The following is a 21,044-nucleotide window of genomic DNA, read 5'->3' on the forward strand; positions in this document are numbered from 1 at the left end:
CTCTCCGAAAAGATCGACTGGACAACCCTCCCATCTACTTTCTCAACAATCCTCTCCAAGAAGTTCTGTCGCTCAAGATTTTGGGTCTCACTATCTGCCATGATCTTTCTTGGGAAAACCACATTTCCAAGCTGGCCTCCAAAGCCAGTCGCCGACTGGGCATCCTCCGTCGTGCGAAGTCCTTCCTCGGCACACCTGAGCTCCTCACCACATACAAGGCTTTCATCCGCAGCTCAATGGAATACTGTTCTCCCCTATGGGCCGGTGCTCCTGCCTCACACCTAGCTCGGCTTCACGCTGTTGAAACCAAAGCTTTCAGAATTATTGGAATCTCCCGCGATGAAGCTATCTCTGAGGGCCTTTCACTCACTCACCGCAGGCAGGTAGGTGGTCTTTCTGTCTTCTACCGACTCCTCTCCGGCCTTGCACCCCCAGCTCTCTCTGTGCTCTGTCCCCCAAATATTCCTACAGGTCGCACAAGATCTGCCAGCAACCCTCTGATGGTTAAACTGCCGAAATCTCGGCTCTCTGCTCACCTTCACTCTTTCATGGCTCTTTTCTCCCGCCTCTGGAACAAACTCCCTCACTCCCTTCAATCCCACTCCTCCCTCCAGGTCTTTAAAACAGCTGTTCACCACCATCTCTTATCTTCCCCCATCCAAAACCTTGATCTTTTCTACCCCCGCTAATTCACCCCAGATCCACCTTGTTTGAAATTCCAACTTCTTTCCTGGAAGTCCTGGCAGTGTCCATATGTTTTATACCTCTCCCAACGCCCCCTTCCCACCCCCCCCCCCCAAAGCCCTCGCCCTCTCTCAGATCTCTCGATGTCTCCATGTCTCTCGGTCCCTGCTCTCAAATGTTGTGTTTGTGTCCTTCCCCCTCTCTCCCCATCTTGTCTACCGCTCCCTATGTTATATGTTTTATGTGTCGGTTTGTCTTTCTGTGTGATTAATGTTCGCTCTTTCACGAGCCTCGATCTTGTATACAAAAAAAAACAAAAAAAAAACTCACTTGAGCAATGAATATGCGGAACCTTTCCTGTTCCTCTGCATAATCCAAACGGTGCTGGTCAATAGCTTCCCCAGCAAGTATTAACTGCTGGTCTCGGCATTTTCCAATCTCCATCTCATTTTCCAGTTGCTTTAAGTACTTCTGTACTTCTTCATCGTGGTAGTTCTGGAGACACTCACGAGCTTTCTTGCTCTGATAAATGAAAAGAGAAAGGCATGGAGGGAGGGAGTTAAGACAATCTATGCAGTTGATCATGAGGATGAAAATTTAATGGATGTCTGCATAAAAATGTTTTCCAGAAAGGTTCATGGCCACAATATATCAGTAATCACATTATAAATTTGCTTTGACCTGTTGTTAGGCATCACTGACCTTCCATCAAGCATGATCATAATAAAATACGCAATTCCTTCCTATCTCTCTGTAAAACTCCTCTCAACTCTCCAATCTCCTTTGAAAGCTCCACAATTACACCATGCGATTCAATAAACCTCCTCGGTATTAACCTAACATCAAATTTATCCTGGAATACACACATTACACAAATTAGAATCAGGTGCACCAGCTCAGGTGCAAATGATTAGAACATCATTAGAGAGGATCTTGGAGGAACCTGTCTTATTTAAACCTCAGACATTTAGTTTGGTTTGCTCTTTGTTGTTTAAGTGTGCAGCGTCACCATGCCTAGATCAAAACAGCTCTCTGAGGCCTTCAGAGAGAAGGTTATAGATGCCTACGAGTCTGGGAAGGGATTTAAAAAGATCTCCAAACAATTTGAAATCAATCATTCGACTGTCTGGAAGATCATCTACAAGTGGAGAAGATTCCAAAAAACTGCCAACTTGTTCAGGCCAGGCCGCCCCAGCAAGTTCAGCCTGAGAGCAGACCGCAAGATGCTGAAATAAGTCTCTAAGAACTCCCAGAATGTCATCACGGGACCTACAGGTAGCTGTTGCCACTGTTGATGTCAAAGTGCACGAGTCTACCATTGGAAAGAGGCTGCACAAATTTGATCTACATGGGAGGTATGCCAGGAGGAAACCTTTGCTGTCCAGAAAGAACATCAGGGCAAGACTAAAGTTTGGCAATGAACACCTAGGCAAAGACCAGCACTTCTGGAACAATGTGCTCTGGACAGATGAGTCAAAGGTAGAGCTATTTGGCCACAGTACCAGAAGACATATTTGGCGAAAACCAAAGACAGCATTTGACCACAAGAACCTGATACCAACTGAAAAGCATGGTGGTGGAAATATTATGGTTTGGGGCAGCTTTGCTGCATCAGGACCTGGGCAGCTCACCATCGTAGAATCCACTATGAATTCTTCATTGTACCAGAGGGTGCTTGAGGATAATGTGAGGCCATCTGTCGGAAAGTTGAAGCTCAACCAAAGGTGGACCTTGCAACATGACAATGACCCTCAACATACCAGTGAATCCACCAAGGAATGGCTGAAAAGAAAGAAATGGAGGGCTCTGGAATGGCCAAATCAAAGCCCGGACCTAAATCCCATCGAGATGTTGTGGGGGGATTTGAAACGAGCTGTGCATCCAAGAAACCCCTCAAACATCGCACAGCTGAAATAATTCTGCATGGAGGAGTGGGCAAAAATTTCTCCCAGTCGATGTCAGAGACTGGTAGACAGTTATAAGAAATGCCTACTTGAGGTTGTTTCTGCCAAAGGGGGCAATACCACCTATTAGAGCCAAGGGTGTACTTACTTTTTCCACATGCGAAATTTGCATTTGTGTTTATTTAAATTATACAATGGACTACAAAATGTAAATGTTTCATGATATTTGTTATATTATATCACCTTTATCTATAAATATTGTTGAAATGAAGATGAAATAGCTGTATGTTGAAATATGTCGAAAAAGTCAAAACTTTACATGGGGTGTACTTACTTTTTCACGTGACTGTATACAAGTATAGTATAGTTTACACAATATATAAGTACAGTATACTATACTTTACACAATATACAAGTATAGTATGATCAACTTTACACAATATATACAATATTACACACAATATTTACACTTTACACAATATTTACACTTTACACAATATTTACACAATATATACAAGTATAATATACAAGTATAGTATAGTTTACACAATATATAAGTACAGTATACTATACTTTACACAACATGCAAGTATAGTATGTTCAACTTTACACAATATATACAATATTACACACAATATTTACACACAATATTTACACTTTACACAATATTTACACAATATATACAAGTATAATATACAAGTATAGTATAGTTTACACAATATATAAGTACAGTATACTATACTTTACACAACATACAAGTATAGTATGATAAACTTTACACAATATATACAATATTACACACAATATTTACACACAATATTTACACTTTACACAATATTTACACAATATATACAAGTATAATATACAAGTATAGTATAGTTTACACAATATATAAGTATAGTATACTATACTTTACACAATATATACAATATTAAACACAATATTTACACACAATATTTACACAACATATACAAGTATATACAAGTATTGTATAGTTTACACAAGTAAAGTATGCCTGATGTGAATGCTTCACCAATATGGCATTTTTATTCCGATTCTACACGAGAAAACTGTACTTGCAGGTCGAAACAAATACCAATACTAGAGTATGGCACTCGGTAGAGCGCATACCTCCGCCAGGTGAACGGTTTACATAATGTATCCCACTGATGGGCCAGATCTGGATCCGGACCTGAACCAAAAAAAATGCTCGTCACCAAACCAACGCAACCACCAGTTTTGTCCGAAGTCGTCCACAACTTTTTGAAATATCGTGCTATTATATCGTTTTTGGCCCCGTCTCTCAATGGTGAAGAATCACTTAAAAAATAATAAAAACTCTCATACCGGATCTGGATATTCACCAAAATCGAATAATTTCGTCCTTGTCACAGAACCAACATGTCCATCAAGTCTCGTCCGAATCGTCCACAACTTATTGAAACATCCTGCTCAGAGACAGACTTCTACAGATAGACAGGAATGAAAGATAACCTCCGTCTACCATCTGAATCCGGCGGAGGTAATAAGGGAATTTTAGTTTAAAGTTGATGTGTGGCGAGAATGAACATCAACAACATGTAATAAGAAAGGATGTACGTACTCATGGGAACTGTGGTGTTTATTCAAAGAGGACAATTCAAGATTGGTAACAACAAGAAAATGCACAGTAGGAATTTCTCACCTGTATCTCCAACTGTTCTTTTTCCGTCTGCAACAATTGGTTCTGCTCAAACCTGTAAACAATAACACGTGATATGAGCCCAGATATTGCAAGGAGCTCGGATACAGGAGGAGCCATTGGGCGCATCACATCTGTGCTCTATGAACACCACATTGAATAAATCCATCAGTACCGCCATCTAATTCCACTGGAATGTGAGTGGGGTGGGGGGGGGGGGGGGGGGGGGTTATACATAATTTTTTGTGTGGGGGAGGGGGGGGGGAACAGGGGACATGAAGATATATTTTTGCGTTTGGGTGATGAAGGGTGAAAAATGAACAAACCCGAGCAGCATGCTCACTTCTTGACTAGACCATCGCAGACCAATTTTTTCGCAACCACTGGGGGATTTCGAATTCTCCTCTCATGACATTTTTCTCTAGGGTCTTGCGCACATTTTGATACCACACACGTCCAAATGGGACTTACTGTTCAGGTGTGACATGACAATTAGTCCTAAACAAAAGCAGTCCAAAAGAGTGCAATTTTTGCATAATAATCATGTTTATGTCCAAGAAGCACGTGTGAATAAGGGGTACATGCCTGAGGACACGTGTGAATAAGGGGTACATGCCCGAGGACACTGATGGTGTAAATTCATCGGCTGGTAATTTCTTCCGAGTGTTTTAGCATGTTGTCTGAAGACATACCTATTAGCATATTGCATGTGCATTATTAGCATACGAGTACGGTAAGCAGCAATTTACTCACAATGCGCGATTGTTTAACCCTTTGCAGGTCTGATTCGGCACTGTCTTTGCCTTCAGTTTGTGGAAAAAGTTTTTAACTCTTTTCCACACTGAAGGTTTTTCTCCTTTGCCTTTTGTCTTCTTGTTCTTCTTCTTCGTCATCTTCGTCTTGTTTTGTTTTTCCTCCATGTCTTCCTAAAAAAAAAAGTGATTAAAGCCACGATTACTTTCAATTTTGTTTTTTTTCACACTTTCTCTATTCTGGCCTGGTCGAATGGACTAGACTCCTCCAGGTATGCAACTCACCTCCAACCTGTCGAGCCAGGGTTCCAATCTAGACCCAGCTATAAATTGTCATCCAGGTGTTTCGCCGACTGGGTGATTCATCAATGTGAGTGACATCCCTCAGATGGACAAATAACCATGCTTCCACAAATTGATGCAACCAGCAGCCACAGGCTACATATGAAACAACCGCATCAACTCCAAGTTGAGCACTTCAAGAAGAAAGGGGAATTGCAGCACAAAGAGTTGGACTTTGGAGTGGGGGGCAGAAGGGAACGAGTTGGGAAAGGGAGTTGAGGTTTTGGGGGAAAGGGGGTTGCAGGGCTTGAGGAAGAATGGGGGGGCAAGGACAGAGAGTTGTGGTGAGGGGCAGAGAGCTAGGAGAGGGAGTTTCAGGACTTGGGTTGCGGAAGGGGTTCAAAGACTTGGGGCTGGGAGCAGGTTGAGGACTTGAAGAAGAAAGGTATTGAGGAATTGAAGGAGAACGGTGTTGAGGACTTGAAGAAGAAAGGTGTTGAGGAATTGAAGGAGAAAGGTGTTGAGAAATTGAAGAAGAAAGGTGTTGAGAAATTGAAGAAGAAAGGTGTTGAGACCAGGTCTTTAAAACGGCTGTTCACCACCATCTCTTATCTTCCCCAATCCAAAACCTTGATCTTTTCTACCCCCGCTAATTTCACCCCAAATCCACTTTTTTGAGGTGACTTTTGTCTTCTTTCCGGGAAGTCCTTGGTGTCCTTGCGTTTTATACCTATCCTGCCTCCCCCCAGGCGCTCTGCCTCCCACACATCTCCCGATGTCACTACCCTCAAATGTTGTGTTTGTGTGCTTCCTCCCCTTCTCTCCCCATCTTGTCGACCGCTCCCATTTTTACATACTTTGTTTACTTGTTTGTTTGATTTGTTTGTTTGATAAATGTTAGCTCTTTCACGAGCCTCGACTCTGTATACAAAAAAAAAAAAAAAAAGATTTTAAAAAAACCATCCCCGGGAATATTACCACAAATGAACTACAACTGGATGCAATCCGGGGTTCGGTGACGATCCTGGAAAGAGAACTTGGAACAAAACTCTGAAAAAGTTGAACAGTTTGGTCCATGAACCGTGATGCCTTACTGAAGAGGAGGTGGATACTTTGGGTCCTGGGAGGTTCTATTCCACCCTCTGAACCCGGCATAAGAGATAACACATACACACACACACACACACACACACACATCTCGTTTTTTCATTTCTGTTCCTCACAATTCTATCTCTCTCTTTTATACACACACACACACACACACACACACACACACACACACACACACACACACACACACACACACACACACACACACACACACACACACACACACACACACACACACACACACACACACACACACACGAATGAACACACACACACACACACGAATGCACACACACACACACACACGAATGAACACACACACACACACACACACACACACGAATGAACACACACACACACACACGAATGAACACACACACACACACACACACACACACACACGAATGAACACACACACACGAATGCACACACACACACACACACACGAATGCACACACACACACACACACACACACACACACACACACACACACACACACACACACACACACACACACACACACACACACGAATGAACACACACACACACACGAATGCACACACACACACACACGAATGAACACACACACACGAATGAACACACACACACACACGAATGAACACACACACACACACACGAATGAACACACACACACACACGAATGAACACACACACACACACACACACACACACACACACACACACACACACACACACACACACACACACACACACTGCAATATTCTCGCATCCCGTTTGGAGCGAGACTGATAAACAAATAAATAAACAATTCGTGAAATCGATTCTTCAGCCGAATCACAAAAACCACAAGTTTGGCTCTAATCAATGCTCAGCGCTTGTTATAAATACATTTGGTCGATTTGATTTGCTTTGTTTCAGAGAAATTGAAACTCACATTCGCCAAAGGAAGTCAAAATTCTCAAAATCCACGTCGAATGAAGAAATAAAGATCGCGCTCCGTGTAGCACCACCGACCACGACAACAGCTTCAATTGAACTGAACATACACACACACAGAACCGAGTCTGAATGTTGATACACAAATTGTTGCCATGGCAATAATAAAACGGGCACTCTTCAAAATTTGTGACGCGATTTTGGTGTCATAAGCTCCGCCTATCCTGCAGGCCACGCCTTCCACCCTCTTCGCCAGTCATAAGCGAACGAATCATTAATTAATGATTAATTAATTCTAATAAATGCCCAAGATCAAGGACACGACCCCTGGGGGGGGGAGGGAAGGGGATTGGGGAGGGGGCAGAAGGGAGGAGAGGGGGGCAGGGGGAGAAGGGGGAGGAGAGGGGGGCAGGAGAGGGGGGGAGAAGGGGGGAGGAGAGAAGGGGGGAGGAGAGAAGGGGGGAGGAGAGAAGGGGGGAGGAGAGAAGGGGGGAGGAGAGAAGGGGGGAGGAGAGAAGGGGGGAGGAGAGAAGGGGGGAGGAGAGGGGGGGAGGAGAGGGGGGGAGGAGAGGGGGGGGAGGAGAGGGGGGGGAGAAGGGGGAGGAGAGGGGGGAGGAGAGGGGGGGAGAAGGGGGAGGAGAGGGGGGAGAAGGGGGAGGAGAGCGGGAGAGAAGGGGGAGGAGAGGGGGGGGGAGGAGAGGGGGGGGGAGGAGAGGGGGGGAGAAGGGGGAGAAGGGGGAGGAGAGGGGGGGGAGAAGGGGGAGGAGAGGGGGGGAGAAGGGGGAGAGGGGGGGAGGAGAGGGGGGGAGAGGGGGGGAGGAGAGGGGGGGAGAGGGGGGGAGGAGAGGGGGGGAGAAGGGGGAGGAGAGGGGGGGAGAAGGGGGAGGAGAGGGGGGGAGAAGGGGGAGGAGAGGGGGGGAGAAGGGGGAGGAGAGGGGGGGAGAAGGGGGAGGAGAGGGGGGGAGAAGGGGGAGGAGAGGGGGGGAGAAGGGGGAGGAGAGGGGGGAGAAGGGGGAGGAGAGGGGGGAGAAGGGGGAGGAGAGGGGGGGAGAAGGGGGAGGAGAGGGGGGGAGAAGGGGGAGGAGAGGGGGGGAGAAGGGGGAGGAGAGGGGGGGAGAAGGGGGAGGAGAGGGGGGGAGAAGGGGGAGGAGAGGGGGGGAGAAGGGGGAGGAGAGGGGGGGAGAAGGGGGAGGAGAGGGGGGAGAAGGGGGAGGAGAGGGGGGAGAAGGGGGAGGAGAGGGGGGAGAAGGGGGAGGAGAGGGGGGGAGAAGGGGAAGGAGAGGGGGCAGGGGGGGAGAAGGGGGGCAGGGGGAGGAGAGGGGGGCAGGGGGAGGAGAGGGGGCAGGGGGGAGGAGAGGGGGGCAGGGGGAGAAGGGGGAGGAGAGGGGAGAAGGGGGAGGAGGGGGGAGGAGAGGGGAGAAGGGGGGAGGAGAGGGGAGAAGGGGGGAGGAGAGGGGGAAGGGGGGAGGGGCAGGGGGGGAGGAGGGGAGAAGGGGGGAGGAGAGGGGGGAAGGGGGGAGGGGCAGGGGGGAGGAGGGGGGCATGGAGGAGGAGAGGGGGCAGGGGGAGAGGAGAGGGGGCAGGAGGAGAGGGGGTCAGGGGGGAGGAAAGGGGGGCAGGGGGGAGAAGGGGGAAGGGGAGAGGAGGTGGGGGAGACAGGAGAGGAAGGGGGTTCATGTATGATGGGTAAATGTGGCTCACGTTTCTGAGTTAAGTGTGATGCCGATCAGGAAGAAGAAGAAGAAGCTGTACTATCAAATTCGTACACTTCCGGAATAGTTTGATTTATTTGTATTCAAATGTCTGGTGATTGTTTTGTATTTATTTATGCGAATGTGTACTTGAATATAACTGTCATTAATTTTAAAAGGCTTCGGCACAATCGAACGATTTCTTTTTTAAACTCCAAAAAAACGATCTTTTTTTCAATTTTTTTTTTCTTCCTGCCGAGAACACCCCCATGCACGCACTGATGAACCTCTGAAAGGTTGACGAAGATCCGTTCAGCCATCTCTGAATAAAACGCGGACACACAGACAACTCGCGTTTATATATTATATATACTAGTGCGTGCCCGGACGTGCGTGGAGGTAAGTACGTGGACATACGTACGTTGACGTACGTACCAAAAATAAGGCCTCACTGTCCGGAAGTTCGCATATCGCAGTTACGAGTTATCGCAAATTAGTTTTAATGGCCAATTCTTCAATTAGCGCCAACATATTTTGCCATTTTGCAATTTCATCGCAAGGAAAAGCACAAAGAGCGAGCAGCTCGTTCTTCATCCGTTTCAGCTGCACGACGCCTCGTCACGCGCGTAGCGTCGCGTGTCAGGGGAGCAGCTCCACGGAGGTATATAATATGGAGAGCCAATTGGCCACCTCGCAGCATTAGCGCCGTGAAGCCACCGGAAATAGTCTGGCGGCCATATTGGGAAGCCGATCGTTTTGTAAACAAAGCCTGTCAAAGCAAAGGCGTGGCGTACTGATGATGCAGCTGGAGCGAATTTTAGGACCGCCGACTATTTAATTAATATAGAATACTAATATTTGAACTGATATTCGGGCTCAGAATCCCGTTCTTTAAGGAAATGGTGTTCATTAAGTTTGAAGTTGGTTCTAGACGCATTTTTCCTGGGGAATCCAATGGTTTAGAGCTTGTTTGAAAAGAAAGTGCCCAAAATTACCGCTCGGTGTTCTTTATCGTCCTTCTCATGACCCAATCACCCACTAGTAGGAATAAGAATCCTGACATGTTACACCCCTGTTTAACTCCTGTCTTCACCTTGAACCATTCTGTTGTTTCACCTTGGTCGACGACCGCACATTGAAAGTCTTGGTAAAGGGCTTTTACAAGGTTCACTAATTTTCCAGGTATGCTGTATTTCTTCATTATGACCCAGACTTTCTCTGGGCAAGGAGTCGAAAGCTTTCTAGAAATCTATAAAATTGAGGTACATCGTCGTTTGCCATTCTTTGGCTTGTTCTATAATATTCCTCAATATAAAGATCTGATTTGTTGTCATGTTATATGATGTTACTTAATTCAGTCATTATATTGTAACTAAGATGTGTATGTTTCTATTACCGAGATGTTAGAAACCAGTCACATAAATGACATGAAACGCTGTCATGTAGTTAACCCACACAATTCTTGGGTTTCGGAAGTTTTTGCTATTCATAACATACAAGACTTACATGTTGCAATGGAACGTTCAACAGGACATGGTAATTGTTACATGAATAATGGAGCGGAGATATAGACATCTCATGCAACACATCTTTTACAGTTTAAATATTTACATGAAGTGTTGGTGAACTCGCCATATCAGACAAAGGGCAACCCACTTGCCGACTTGATGTCATGTCGCATCAAGAGGCGCTTATATGCGGCAACAAACTGCCGGGCCGTTGGGTTATTCCCACTTCCACATGCAATGCGGACCGCTCCAAAGAAAAGTTCAATGTGGTCTTGGCTCATTTTGTACGTGAGCAGGTATCGCAGGGGAGATGAGGCAGGTTTGACATATGTGAAATACAAAATTGTGACACTCTCTATGCAGATCATGAAACCAATGAAGGGGGTTTTCAAACGCGTATTGGTCATAACTTGACCATTCATGTTTTTGATGTTGGACAAGTAACTGTAGGCAGTATCCAGGAATGGCAGGAAAAGTCCTTCTCGTGATGTCATGAGTGGTGCCTTGTAGTTTCGTGCCAATGGATTGCGAGAATTTAGAATGTCAAACAGTTTGTCCAATGTTTCAATGTATTGGCAGGTAGCCTCACTGCCCTGAAATTCTGATAGTTGCAAAGTGTCCCTGCAAAACCGAATTGCATCTGCCACACTAGTGCTCAATGTCTGAGCGGCTGTGTCCACCTTCATGACATTGCTCTTCCACTCGATGTGTTTCCGGGAGAGCTTATTTCCCAGACGCAAGCCTTCCCTCTTCTGCAGATCAAAGAGTGCCTGGATGTATTTCCACGCGATGACTTTTTTGTTGCCATCCTCCATCATTTTCATGGATCCAAGACAGTTTCTTGCAAGTTTAAGCATGTGACATGCATCGAGTACTTCAAGTACTTCGGCTTCAGTCGGACGGTTTGACCAGTCTTGTCGAAGTCACTCTCATTGAAGTGATCACTGCACAGAACTGTGGTGCCTGGGGTGGGGTAGAAGGACTCCCTTCTCAGGGCAGATGTCCATCGAGAGCACAAGTCCTTATCCTTTGGAAACCTTGAAACAAAATACATTGTGGTCACAAAATGTGGTTGCGGGTCAAAACCTCAGAGGGCAGTCAAAACATCCGAGTCAAAACGACTCCATATCAAAATAATATTTTGAGTTTCATATGTATAGTTAAATACAACTTCATCTGCTAATGTTTGCCATGTGTCGGACTTTCGTACCTTCCACAAGTAACCCCCATTTGCTCTTTCTGCTCACGAGTGACACAGGAGGGCATGGAAACCCTGACAGTAGTAGACTGGACAATTAAGTTAAGCTCATCACAAATTAAATCACTTGACAATGATCACGAGCTGACGAGTCAATCTCGATACTTCAATCTGAATCAATGAATGAGTCAATCAGACATCAGTCTGACATACTCACATAGCCCTAGTGAATACACAATACAGTTATATTTGAGATCTGTGTCGTATTGCACACCCTGCGGTGGTCTAACATCATCAAATTCAAACACAGTGTTCAAACTTAATTGAAACTTCATTGAAACTTAATTACCTAGCCCCACCACTGTGACCACGCCAAAAACTGAAAAAGCAGAACACCCGCGATCGCGGTTTGTCACTTACTTGTGAAATGTGCATGTGGAGGCCTTCCCTGAGGTATTTGTGCAGTCAAATGCAACACACTGTGGAATTTTGAAACAGCGCGTTCACAAATAAGACTCCTTACAGTCGGTAAGCATCCAAAATGAATCAGAAATTGTGAGATCAGCTGATTGTGAGATAAAACACGGACGCAGACACAATCGGCTTCCCAATATGGCCGCCAAGCAACTTCCGCTAGCTTCAGCCGACAGCCGTCATTGGCTCTCCAGGTTTATTATATACCTCCGTGAGCAGCTCGTGCTTCGTCAGATTCCATTGCGCGTGCACGATTAGTCAGGTTCACTATGTCAATAAATTATATTTCGTTCAAAATCATGGTAGATTAGCAAACCTATACATTTTTGGAAAGGTTATAGCATAAGGAAACTAAAAATCAATGTTTACATTTGGAGAGATACCTGTATGGCGGCCATTTTGGATTTTCAAAATGGCCACTGTAAAATACATATTTTGTTCTATTTCTGCCTCTAATTACCCTAAAAACTTTTTAAAATATACTAAACCTATATTTTCAGGGACAAGGAATCCAATGAAAGTATCAAATTAGTGCTATGTGGAATGGTAAGACACGAATCAAAGGTTTTGAATTGCAAAATACTGTCTTTATATTCGCGATAAGTTGCATAATCGAATACATGTTATCATTTTGTACAGGCAGTTAATAACATCAAAATGTGTCACAATAATTCATATCACCAAACATACACAGGCAGTCAGCAAAATCATATATACACATGCAGTCAGTATAACTTCGCATCTACACAGGCAGTCAATGACAAAATATACACAGGCAGTCAATGGCATCAAACATACACGATTACAGAATATGCCATTTAGAGTTCGTCATCACTGTCCTGTGTGTCGTATCCGACAATATAGTCCGCATCGTTTTCACAGTCCGTTCCACACAAGCAAAGGTCGGTCAAATTGATTGGCAAATCGAATTGGTCGAATGGTCGATCGAATCGAATTCGATGAATCGAATCGAATCGAATCGATCGAATGGTCGAATGGTCGATCGAAGCGATTGGTCGAATGGTCGATTGGTCGAATGGTCGAATGGTCGAATTGGTCGAATGGAATTGGTCGATTGGTCGAATTGGTCGAATTGGTCGAATCGAATTGGTCGGAATTGGCAAATGTAAACATTGATTTTCACATTTTCCATGTAATAACGTTTCCAAAAATGTATAGGTTTGCTAATCGACCATGATTTTGAACGAAAAAACATAGTGAACCTGACTAGATGCGCAGTTTTGTTCCTTTGCTGTCGTAGACGACGAATGGATTGAGGCATTGTGTTTAACTACAATCAATCTACTCGTACCCGACTGCAAAGCCGCAATGAGCCGGCGAAACCAAAGCCTCTTGCCACTATTTTACCCATCACGATGGCATCAGTAGCTTAGGTAGTTGATAGTAGGTCGGTGTAGGTACCGTACCTGGTAAGATTTGGTAAAAGAGAAGAGCAGACAGTCCTCCCCAATACCTACATACAATAAATGTCACAAGAAGCTTAAGGAAATAACTATAGATGTGCTAGCTTCGGGCCTATTTTAAGAAATTTTAACTGGGCTTAACATACGTTTTCACAGTATGTCTGTAGTCTTCTAACTTCAGTCGCTGTCAGGGCTGATTCTCTCCGGGCACGGCAGCTTCCTCCACCAGAAGAAGTTAGCTTGTAGTAAGATCAGTGCCGACAGATCAGACGATAGCGCCGTTTCAACGGCAATGTGTGACTGTCGTTAATCAAACCGAGCCTTCTTTCTTTATGTAAACCGCTTATACCGTAATTCTGGCCGTGAAAAACTATCCCCTACGGCCGCGAGATTTCTAAAAAATAATTCTTCGTCAATTTTAGAATATTTGACACCGTTTTCAGCGTCCGAAACGCGTAATAAGCTTTAAAAATATATTTTTCAAATGCTCGAATCTCATTGGTTCCGGTGTTTGGTGACGATTTTCGTTGAAGATAACGAGGTTGGTCTTAACGTATTTTAATTTCAAATTAGAGGTGCATTAGATTGTGAATCAAAGAAAGACGGGTGAAACAAACTCCTACTGAACTTTTTCGCAATTGTTTTATGCAAACTTCCGCATCTGGTCGATGGCGGCCTCCATTGCGTGATTTGGTTTCAGAAATATTTTTTCAAATGCTCGAATCTCATTGGTTCCGGTGTTTGGTGACGCTTTTCGTTGAAGATAACCAGGCCCGTGCGGGCCGAGGTTGGTCTTAATGTATTTTAATAATAAATTGGAGGTGCATAAGATTGTAAATCAAACAAAGACGGGTGAAAAAAACTCCTATTGAACGTTTTTGCAATTTGTTATGCATACTTCCGCAACCGCAAGATGGCGGCCTCAATTGAGCTTCGGAATTCTCAAGCCAAGGCATAATCTGGTTTTCGACATAATACGTACGCGTTTATTGACAACACCGGCTTTGCCGGCTACTAGTACCTGACTGCAAAGCCGCAATGAGCCGGCGAAGCCAAAGCTTCTTGCCACTATTTTACCCATCACTATGGCATCAGTTGGTTAGGTAGTTTGTAGTAGGTAGGTGTAGTCGGTACCGTAACTAGTTCAAAATGACACCATTTGCATTCTGGATGGGATTAAAGTTTATTAAAATTTCCTTCTTGATTAATTCGGTGAATGTTCATTCATTCACTAGTTCATTCAATATTCATTCATTCTTCTTGATTAATTCGGTGAATTCCGTCTCAACTTCGGATATTTCCGGCCGTGAAAAACTATCCCCTCCGGCCGCGAGATTTCTACAAAATAATTCTTCGTCAATTTTAGAATATTGACGCCGTTTTCAGCGTCCGAAACGCGTAGTAAGCTTTTAAAAAATATTTTTCAAATGCTCGAATCTCATTGGTTCCGGTGTTTGGTGACGATTTTCGTTGAAGATAACGAGGTTGGTCTTAACGTATTTTAATTCCAAATTAGAGGTGCATTAGATTGTGAATCAAACAAAGACGGGCGAAACAAACTCCTATTGAACTTTTTCGCAATTGTTTTATGCAAACTTCCGCATCCGGTCGATGGCGGCCTCCATTGAGTGATTTGGTTTTAGAAATATTTTTTCAAATGCTCGAATCTCATTGGTTCCGGTGTTTGGTGACGATTTTCGCTGAAGATAACCAGGCCCGTGCGGGCCGAGGTTGGTCTTAAAGTATTTTAATAATAAATTGGAGGTGCATAAGATTGTGAATCAAACAAAGACGGGTGAAAGAAACTCCTATTGAACGTTTTCCAATTTGTTATGCATACTTCCGCATCCGCAAGCTTCAGAATCCTCCATTGAGCTTCGGAATTCTCAAGCCAAGGCATAATCTGGTTTTCGACATAATACGTACGCGTTTATTGACAACACCGGCTTCGCCGGCTATAATATAGACTAGTATATGGACAGTAAGTATTAAAACTTTCATCGTTCCTTCGGTCTTCGCTCTCGTCCTTCGCCGTTCCTTCGTTCACGTACAAAACGTATGTGTTTGCTAAATAAATGGCCATAACTTGGTAACCACTTGTCCGATTAATAGCAAACCTTGAAAAGGCACATCGTCAGGTCCCCAGCAATATACCTGGCAAGTTTCACTTAGATCGGACCAGTGGTTGTCGAGAAACAGCGGTCACAGACATACACACAGACAGACACACAGACACACAGAGATTGCTTGCATTCTAGAGAAATATATATATAAATCGGGATTTATATTTAATTCAAAAATTGATCCAGACGTCTATTCTCTTTCAAACATTCAAACCGACAGAGTTAGTTATTTATCACAGCATCTGTAGAATTTTCACCCCTTTACTCAACTCCGTTTCACTGTTATTTGGTGGAGCAAAAAGTCAACTGAGCTTTATAGATATTTAGATAGATTATTTACGTAATGCTTGAACATCAGTGGCACACTCACCACACATCCGTCTATTAATTACGTACTATTGGAATGTACCACCTTTTGACCCTTTGGACTGCTGCGACCCCTTAGACCTTTGAAGACCCCAAGACCCTTATAACTTGTAAGAACCCGAAGACCCATAAGACCCCAAATACCCTTAAGACCATCAAGAGCCCTAAGGTCCCAAAGATGCTTTGAGACCCCAACGACCCTTAAGACCCTTCAGACTCAAAGATCCTTTAGGACCCGAAGATCACAAAGACCCCTATGGCCCTTATATTATAATGATCCCTAATATCCCTGAAGACTCCTAACACCCTTTAAGACCCTTTGAGACCCCGAAGACCCTAAAAGCCTTTAAAAAAACCTAAAAACCGGTTTTACCGAAAAAAAACCCGGTCCAACCGGATGGGTGGTTTTTTTGGAGAAATAATGTCCTTACTGGATGGCCATTGGCTCCCCCAGGGAGCTCATCCCCCCTTTAACAGGTATGGTTTTTAGTCCTGCAGGGTGTCACTGTCTGTCACCCTCTCCACTGGCAAGCCAGTGAGGGTTGTCGGTTTAGTCGCCGATTTTCCGACCATGCGGCAGGTGGCACTGGGTTACATGTTAGCAGTGGCAGTCAAGAGACTGACCTGACTGTAAATGAAGTATGAAGTATTAGTATGAAGGTTATGCTGGGTGTTTATGTCTTGATGAATACTTTTTGAGATTATTCATCTGCAAAGCTGGCATTCAAAATTGATGATGGAGCATTTGTGATCTCAGGATCTGAAAGAGCCTAGTTTGAGTACCTCTTCGCCTTGCCATCATTTGTCGTTGCTGATTTACTCTTTGTGATTCTCATGCTCTAGCTCTTCCATGAGCCTCGACTTTGGATATAAAGGACGAAAGGAGAGATCTAAAGGGGAGACGACAACAGGAGAGATCACAAGGTGCAAAACAAAAGGAAGAATGTTTAAAAAAAAATTTTTATTTATTTTTCAACATTTAATTTTTAATTTTTTACATTTTTTATTTTTTACATTTATTTTATTTTTATGTTTTAACATTTCATTGACCTTAAGATGACCTTTGACCTCAAACTCAATAGGCTACTTCCTTATGACCAAGTCTACCATCTGGTGAAGGTTCGTGAAGATCGGTTTAAAATTATTGTGACCTGAAGGCGATTGACAGACAAACAGACAGACAGACAGACACAGACAGAATAACGCACAAGACCAACCAATATACTTGAAACATCTTCGATTTTGCGAGTAATGATTTATTTTATGGTTACTTCCCATCAATGTGATTGGTTTACGTGGTGGAGATTTTTTTAATGGAGCTGTCACTTTTCCAAGTTCACGTTTTAATGACGCAAGGTCACGCCCCGTCACGTGGGATATTGATGATGAGCTCCCCACGAGGCCACGCCCCATTACATCGACGTAACCCATTTGTTTTGCGAAGCCCTGACCGCCGTGAACTTTCATTTACGATCCTGCGGAAGGGAATGAAAAAAGGATCAGCAGTGGTAAACACTCCAGGCTCGGGTTCCTCCCCTCGCCTCGTCCTACCAGGTCGGGACTGAAGCTCGAACACCCCCCCTATGGGTCCATTTCAATTCCACAAAAGCTGAAGCGATCTCGTTTTCCCCTGTTTGATCGACTGCTTTTCCTGGGTGTGTTGCTCCTGGTACAGCTGGTGAGTTGGGGTCCAGTAACGGTGTTGACCTACAACAGGGGATTTGGTGCTACCTCTCCTAAGCCCGTCTGCACACGACTTGTGCCCGTGCGAAACTTTCTTGTTAACTTTTAAAAGTTTAACTTTTATAAACTTTAATTTTTTTTGTGTTTGTAGTTTTTCAGCCAAGTTATTTTTATTTTTGTAGCCTCCTGGTGTCAGATTGCTCGCTGCGGGTCGGGGAAATGAGGAACGAAGACTAAAATGTTACGTCACACGAAAGAAGCTTTTTGCCCTCCTTTAACCCCCATTTAATATGAAGATGTTTATTTTTAACCGTCTCCAGTATCGTGTTGAGATCCACCGTTTTAATCCGGGTTTAGCAATCCGAAGGTCGCTCGACTTCCCAAACGGAATTGTGTTTCGTGCAATCGATTTATTTCCCCCCAAAATGAAGTTTGTGTGACGTGTCCTGCGAGGAGTCTTAGAAGAGGTGTGTAAAGTATCTCGACAAACTGCGATCAATTGTCGTACGCGTTTATTCACTCTGCCGATCAAGGCCCGATTCACAGCAGCGCCATCCGAGCTCTGGCGTAGGGATACAACCCGGTCCCGGTGTAGGGATACAACGGTGAACATTTGCACTGCATACATGACATCCTCCCCTTTAAGTCCAAAATTACCAAGAGCAATACGTGCTAGATTTCCAGAATTGACATTTCAAAAGCAACATTTCCAAAACATGTGAAAATATGTGTGCAAACGGTTATGAGAATAATGAAAATACGTGAAAATAGAACATGTGTCAACGTGAAAAAAAAAACATCTTCAAAGATTCAACCGGTCGGGTGCTTTTCTCTCACGCATTGAGCGTCGCGGTGTACCAGTGGATACAGAGTCCGAGGTGATTCCTTTGGGTCGCGGTGTACCAGTGGATACAGAGTCCGAGGTGATTCCTTTGGTCTCCACGAAGGGTGTAGCGTTTGCAGAGGTTTTCGGGGCATCCGAGCCGGCTGGAGCGGCCACGACGATCTCCGGCAGTGGCGGGTCGAACTGTTGTCCTGACTGTGACGATGCTACAGGCTCCATCGACTCACAGTGACGGTAGGTTATGTGGTCCTGATGTCGACGAATTTCGCGGCCGTCCTGCAGGCGAATCACACTGGACAGTGGACCTGGCTTCTCGATGATGTCTCCCGGTAGCCACGTCGCACCTGCACCAAAATTTCGGGCAAACACTGGATCTCCAATGTTGATACATCGACTGTTGGACGTCTTATCGTGCACCAACTTTTGATTAAGCTGGCTCTGATAAACATTTGATGATATGTCTGGTTTGAGATTGTCAAGTGTCGATCTCAAGTGTCGTTTCATCAATAACTCAGACGGAGCTGCACCGGTTGTTGATTGTGGCGTGATGCGGTATTTGAACAGGAGACGAGACAGCTTTGTTTCCAGGGTTCCCTCCTGAAGTTTCTGCAATCCGGATTTGATGATTCCCACGGATCGTTCGGCCAAGCCATTTGAAGCCTGGTGATGTGGGCTGACAAACTTATGTTTGATGCCGTTCCGACGTGTGAACTTGGCAAACTCGGTACTGGAAAAACACGAACCGTTATCACTCACGATCATCCTGGGCAGACCATGAGTGGCGAAACAGCGTCTGAGTCTTTCGATGACAATGGCTGACGTAGTACCACGCGTCACATAGGCATCAATCCATTTTGTGTGCGCGTCCGTAATTATTAGAATCATGCTGCCGTTAATAGGCCCGGCATAATCGAGATGTAGGCGATGCCACGGTTCGCTGGGCCATTCCCAGGGATGCAGTGGCGCTTTCGCAGGTGTATTCCGGGTGCTCTGGCAGGGGTAACAATGTCGAACATGATGTTCGATATCAGCATCAAGATTCGGCCACCACACATAGTTTCTGGCGAGTGACTTCATCTTCACAATCCCGGGGTGACAGTCATGGATTTCATCCATGACCCTGGAACGCAGATTTTTCGGGATCACAACACGACATCCCCAGAGTAGGCAACCATTTTCCACGCTGAGTTCGTTTTTACGTGCTTTAAAAGCCGCAAAATCTGGGTCACCCTCAGGTAGCAAATGCCATCCAAGCTGTACAGCCTGGACAGTTCTGGACAGAACGGGGTCTCGTCGAGTATGAGTGCGGATCTGGCCGGAATCGACAGCACAATCTTCCAGATGATCCATCAGTGCGATAATGGATCCTGGTGTAGGCGAATCATCAACGGATTCTGGAAGGGGTAACCGACTCATGGCATCTGCATTTGTGATAGACGAACCGGGCTTATAACATATGGTGTAGTCATAAGCAGCGAGAAACAGGGACCAGCGGATGATCCTGGGCGGTAGTGTGTCAGATGTCGCCTTAGTTGGACCAAACAGACTGATCAGCGGCTTGTGATCAGTGCGAATCGTGAAATGATGTCCAAGAAGGTACTGGCGAAATTTGCCGACGCCGAAAACGATTCCCAATCCTTCCTTGTCAAGTTGGGAATAGTTTTTCTCTGCCGGGGTCAACGTTCTGGATGCAAATGCAACCGGTCTTTCCGTACCATCAGGCATCACGTGCGATAATACTGTCGCGTGACTACCCTTGGTGAACACCGTAGGGTAACACGGATGACCGATTGCGAGACTTTACACTCCCGAGGCGAAAACTCAATGGCGGATTCAAGCTCAACACAAAGTTAAACGCGCGGGAGGCCAGACGCAACGAGCTCCACAGCCTTATCTATTAAAATGAAACACCCAGGAAACTGCGTTCAAATATGTACAGAAAATAATATAAGGATTTATTATTGAAAAGTAATAACAGTGAAAAAAACACGCGCCGGTAATACTAATAACTAAATCGGGACGTCCCCACACGACTGATATCAAACACAAAACGAGGGAGATTAATTACGAAAAGAACACGTCACGTCGTTCAAAATGTACGCGGATTCGGGCTTATCTGGTCTTTCGTCGTCTTTGTGGCTGCCGTCCAACACCGCTCCTTTCGGCCCGATCGCACACCTCGCTCCAAGTTCCACGGCCCTCTGCGTCCGCCTCCAAGCGCCACCAGGCCTCGTCGGTCCAACGGCCCACACACACCACGAGCTCCTTTGCTCCAACGGTCCACCGCAGGGCTGCACGAAGCAACCAAAACCAAGTGCCAACTGCCAACTGCAACGAGCTGTGGTCACGAATGTTCAACGAACCGTGTCCTGTGCCAACTCCGACGAACTGTGCAACGAAC

The 21,044-nt window shown here is 45.1% G+C and overlaps 2 protein-coding genes across 35 annotated transcripts in view; one reads left to right on the forward strand and one right to left on the reverse strand.

Annotated features, from left to right (window-relative positions):
- Positions 1-21,044, reverse strand: part of LOC137424777 (uncharacterized) — a 675,237-nt gene that overhangs the window by 300,310 nt on the left and 353,883 nt on the right. The window lies entirely within an intron of this gene.
- Positions 1-21,044, forward strand: part of LOC137424790 (cytosolic 10-formyltetrahydrofolate dehydrogenase-like) — a 256,540-nt gene that overhangs the window by 67,245 nt on the left and 168,251 nt on the right. For 23 of the 34 annotated variants that reach the window (XM_078775936.1, XM_078775934.1, XM_078775935.1 and 20 more), the window contains exon 1: positions 17,498-17,794. The exons of 3 other annotated variants lie outside the window; for them this stretch is intronic. The gene's annotated coding sequence lies outside the window, so the exon portion shown is untranslated. Of the gene's footprint in view, positions 1-16,639; positions 16,721-16,959; positions 17,041-17,497; positions 17,882-21,044 lie in introns of those variants that run through there. 8 more of the 34 variants (XM_078775914.1, XM_078775915.1, XM_078775946.1 and 5 more) reach the window with 6 other exon arrangements.

This window comes from Myxine glutinosa, chromosome 4 (assembly GCF_964187855.1).
Source record: "Myxine glutinosa chromosome 4, kmMyxGlut1.1, whole genome shotgun sequence".
NCBI classification, from domain to species: domain Eukaryota; kingdom Metazoa; phylum Chordata; class Myxini; order Myxiniformes; family Myxinidae; genus Myxine; species Myxine glutinosa.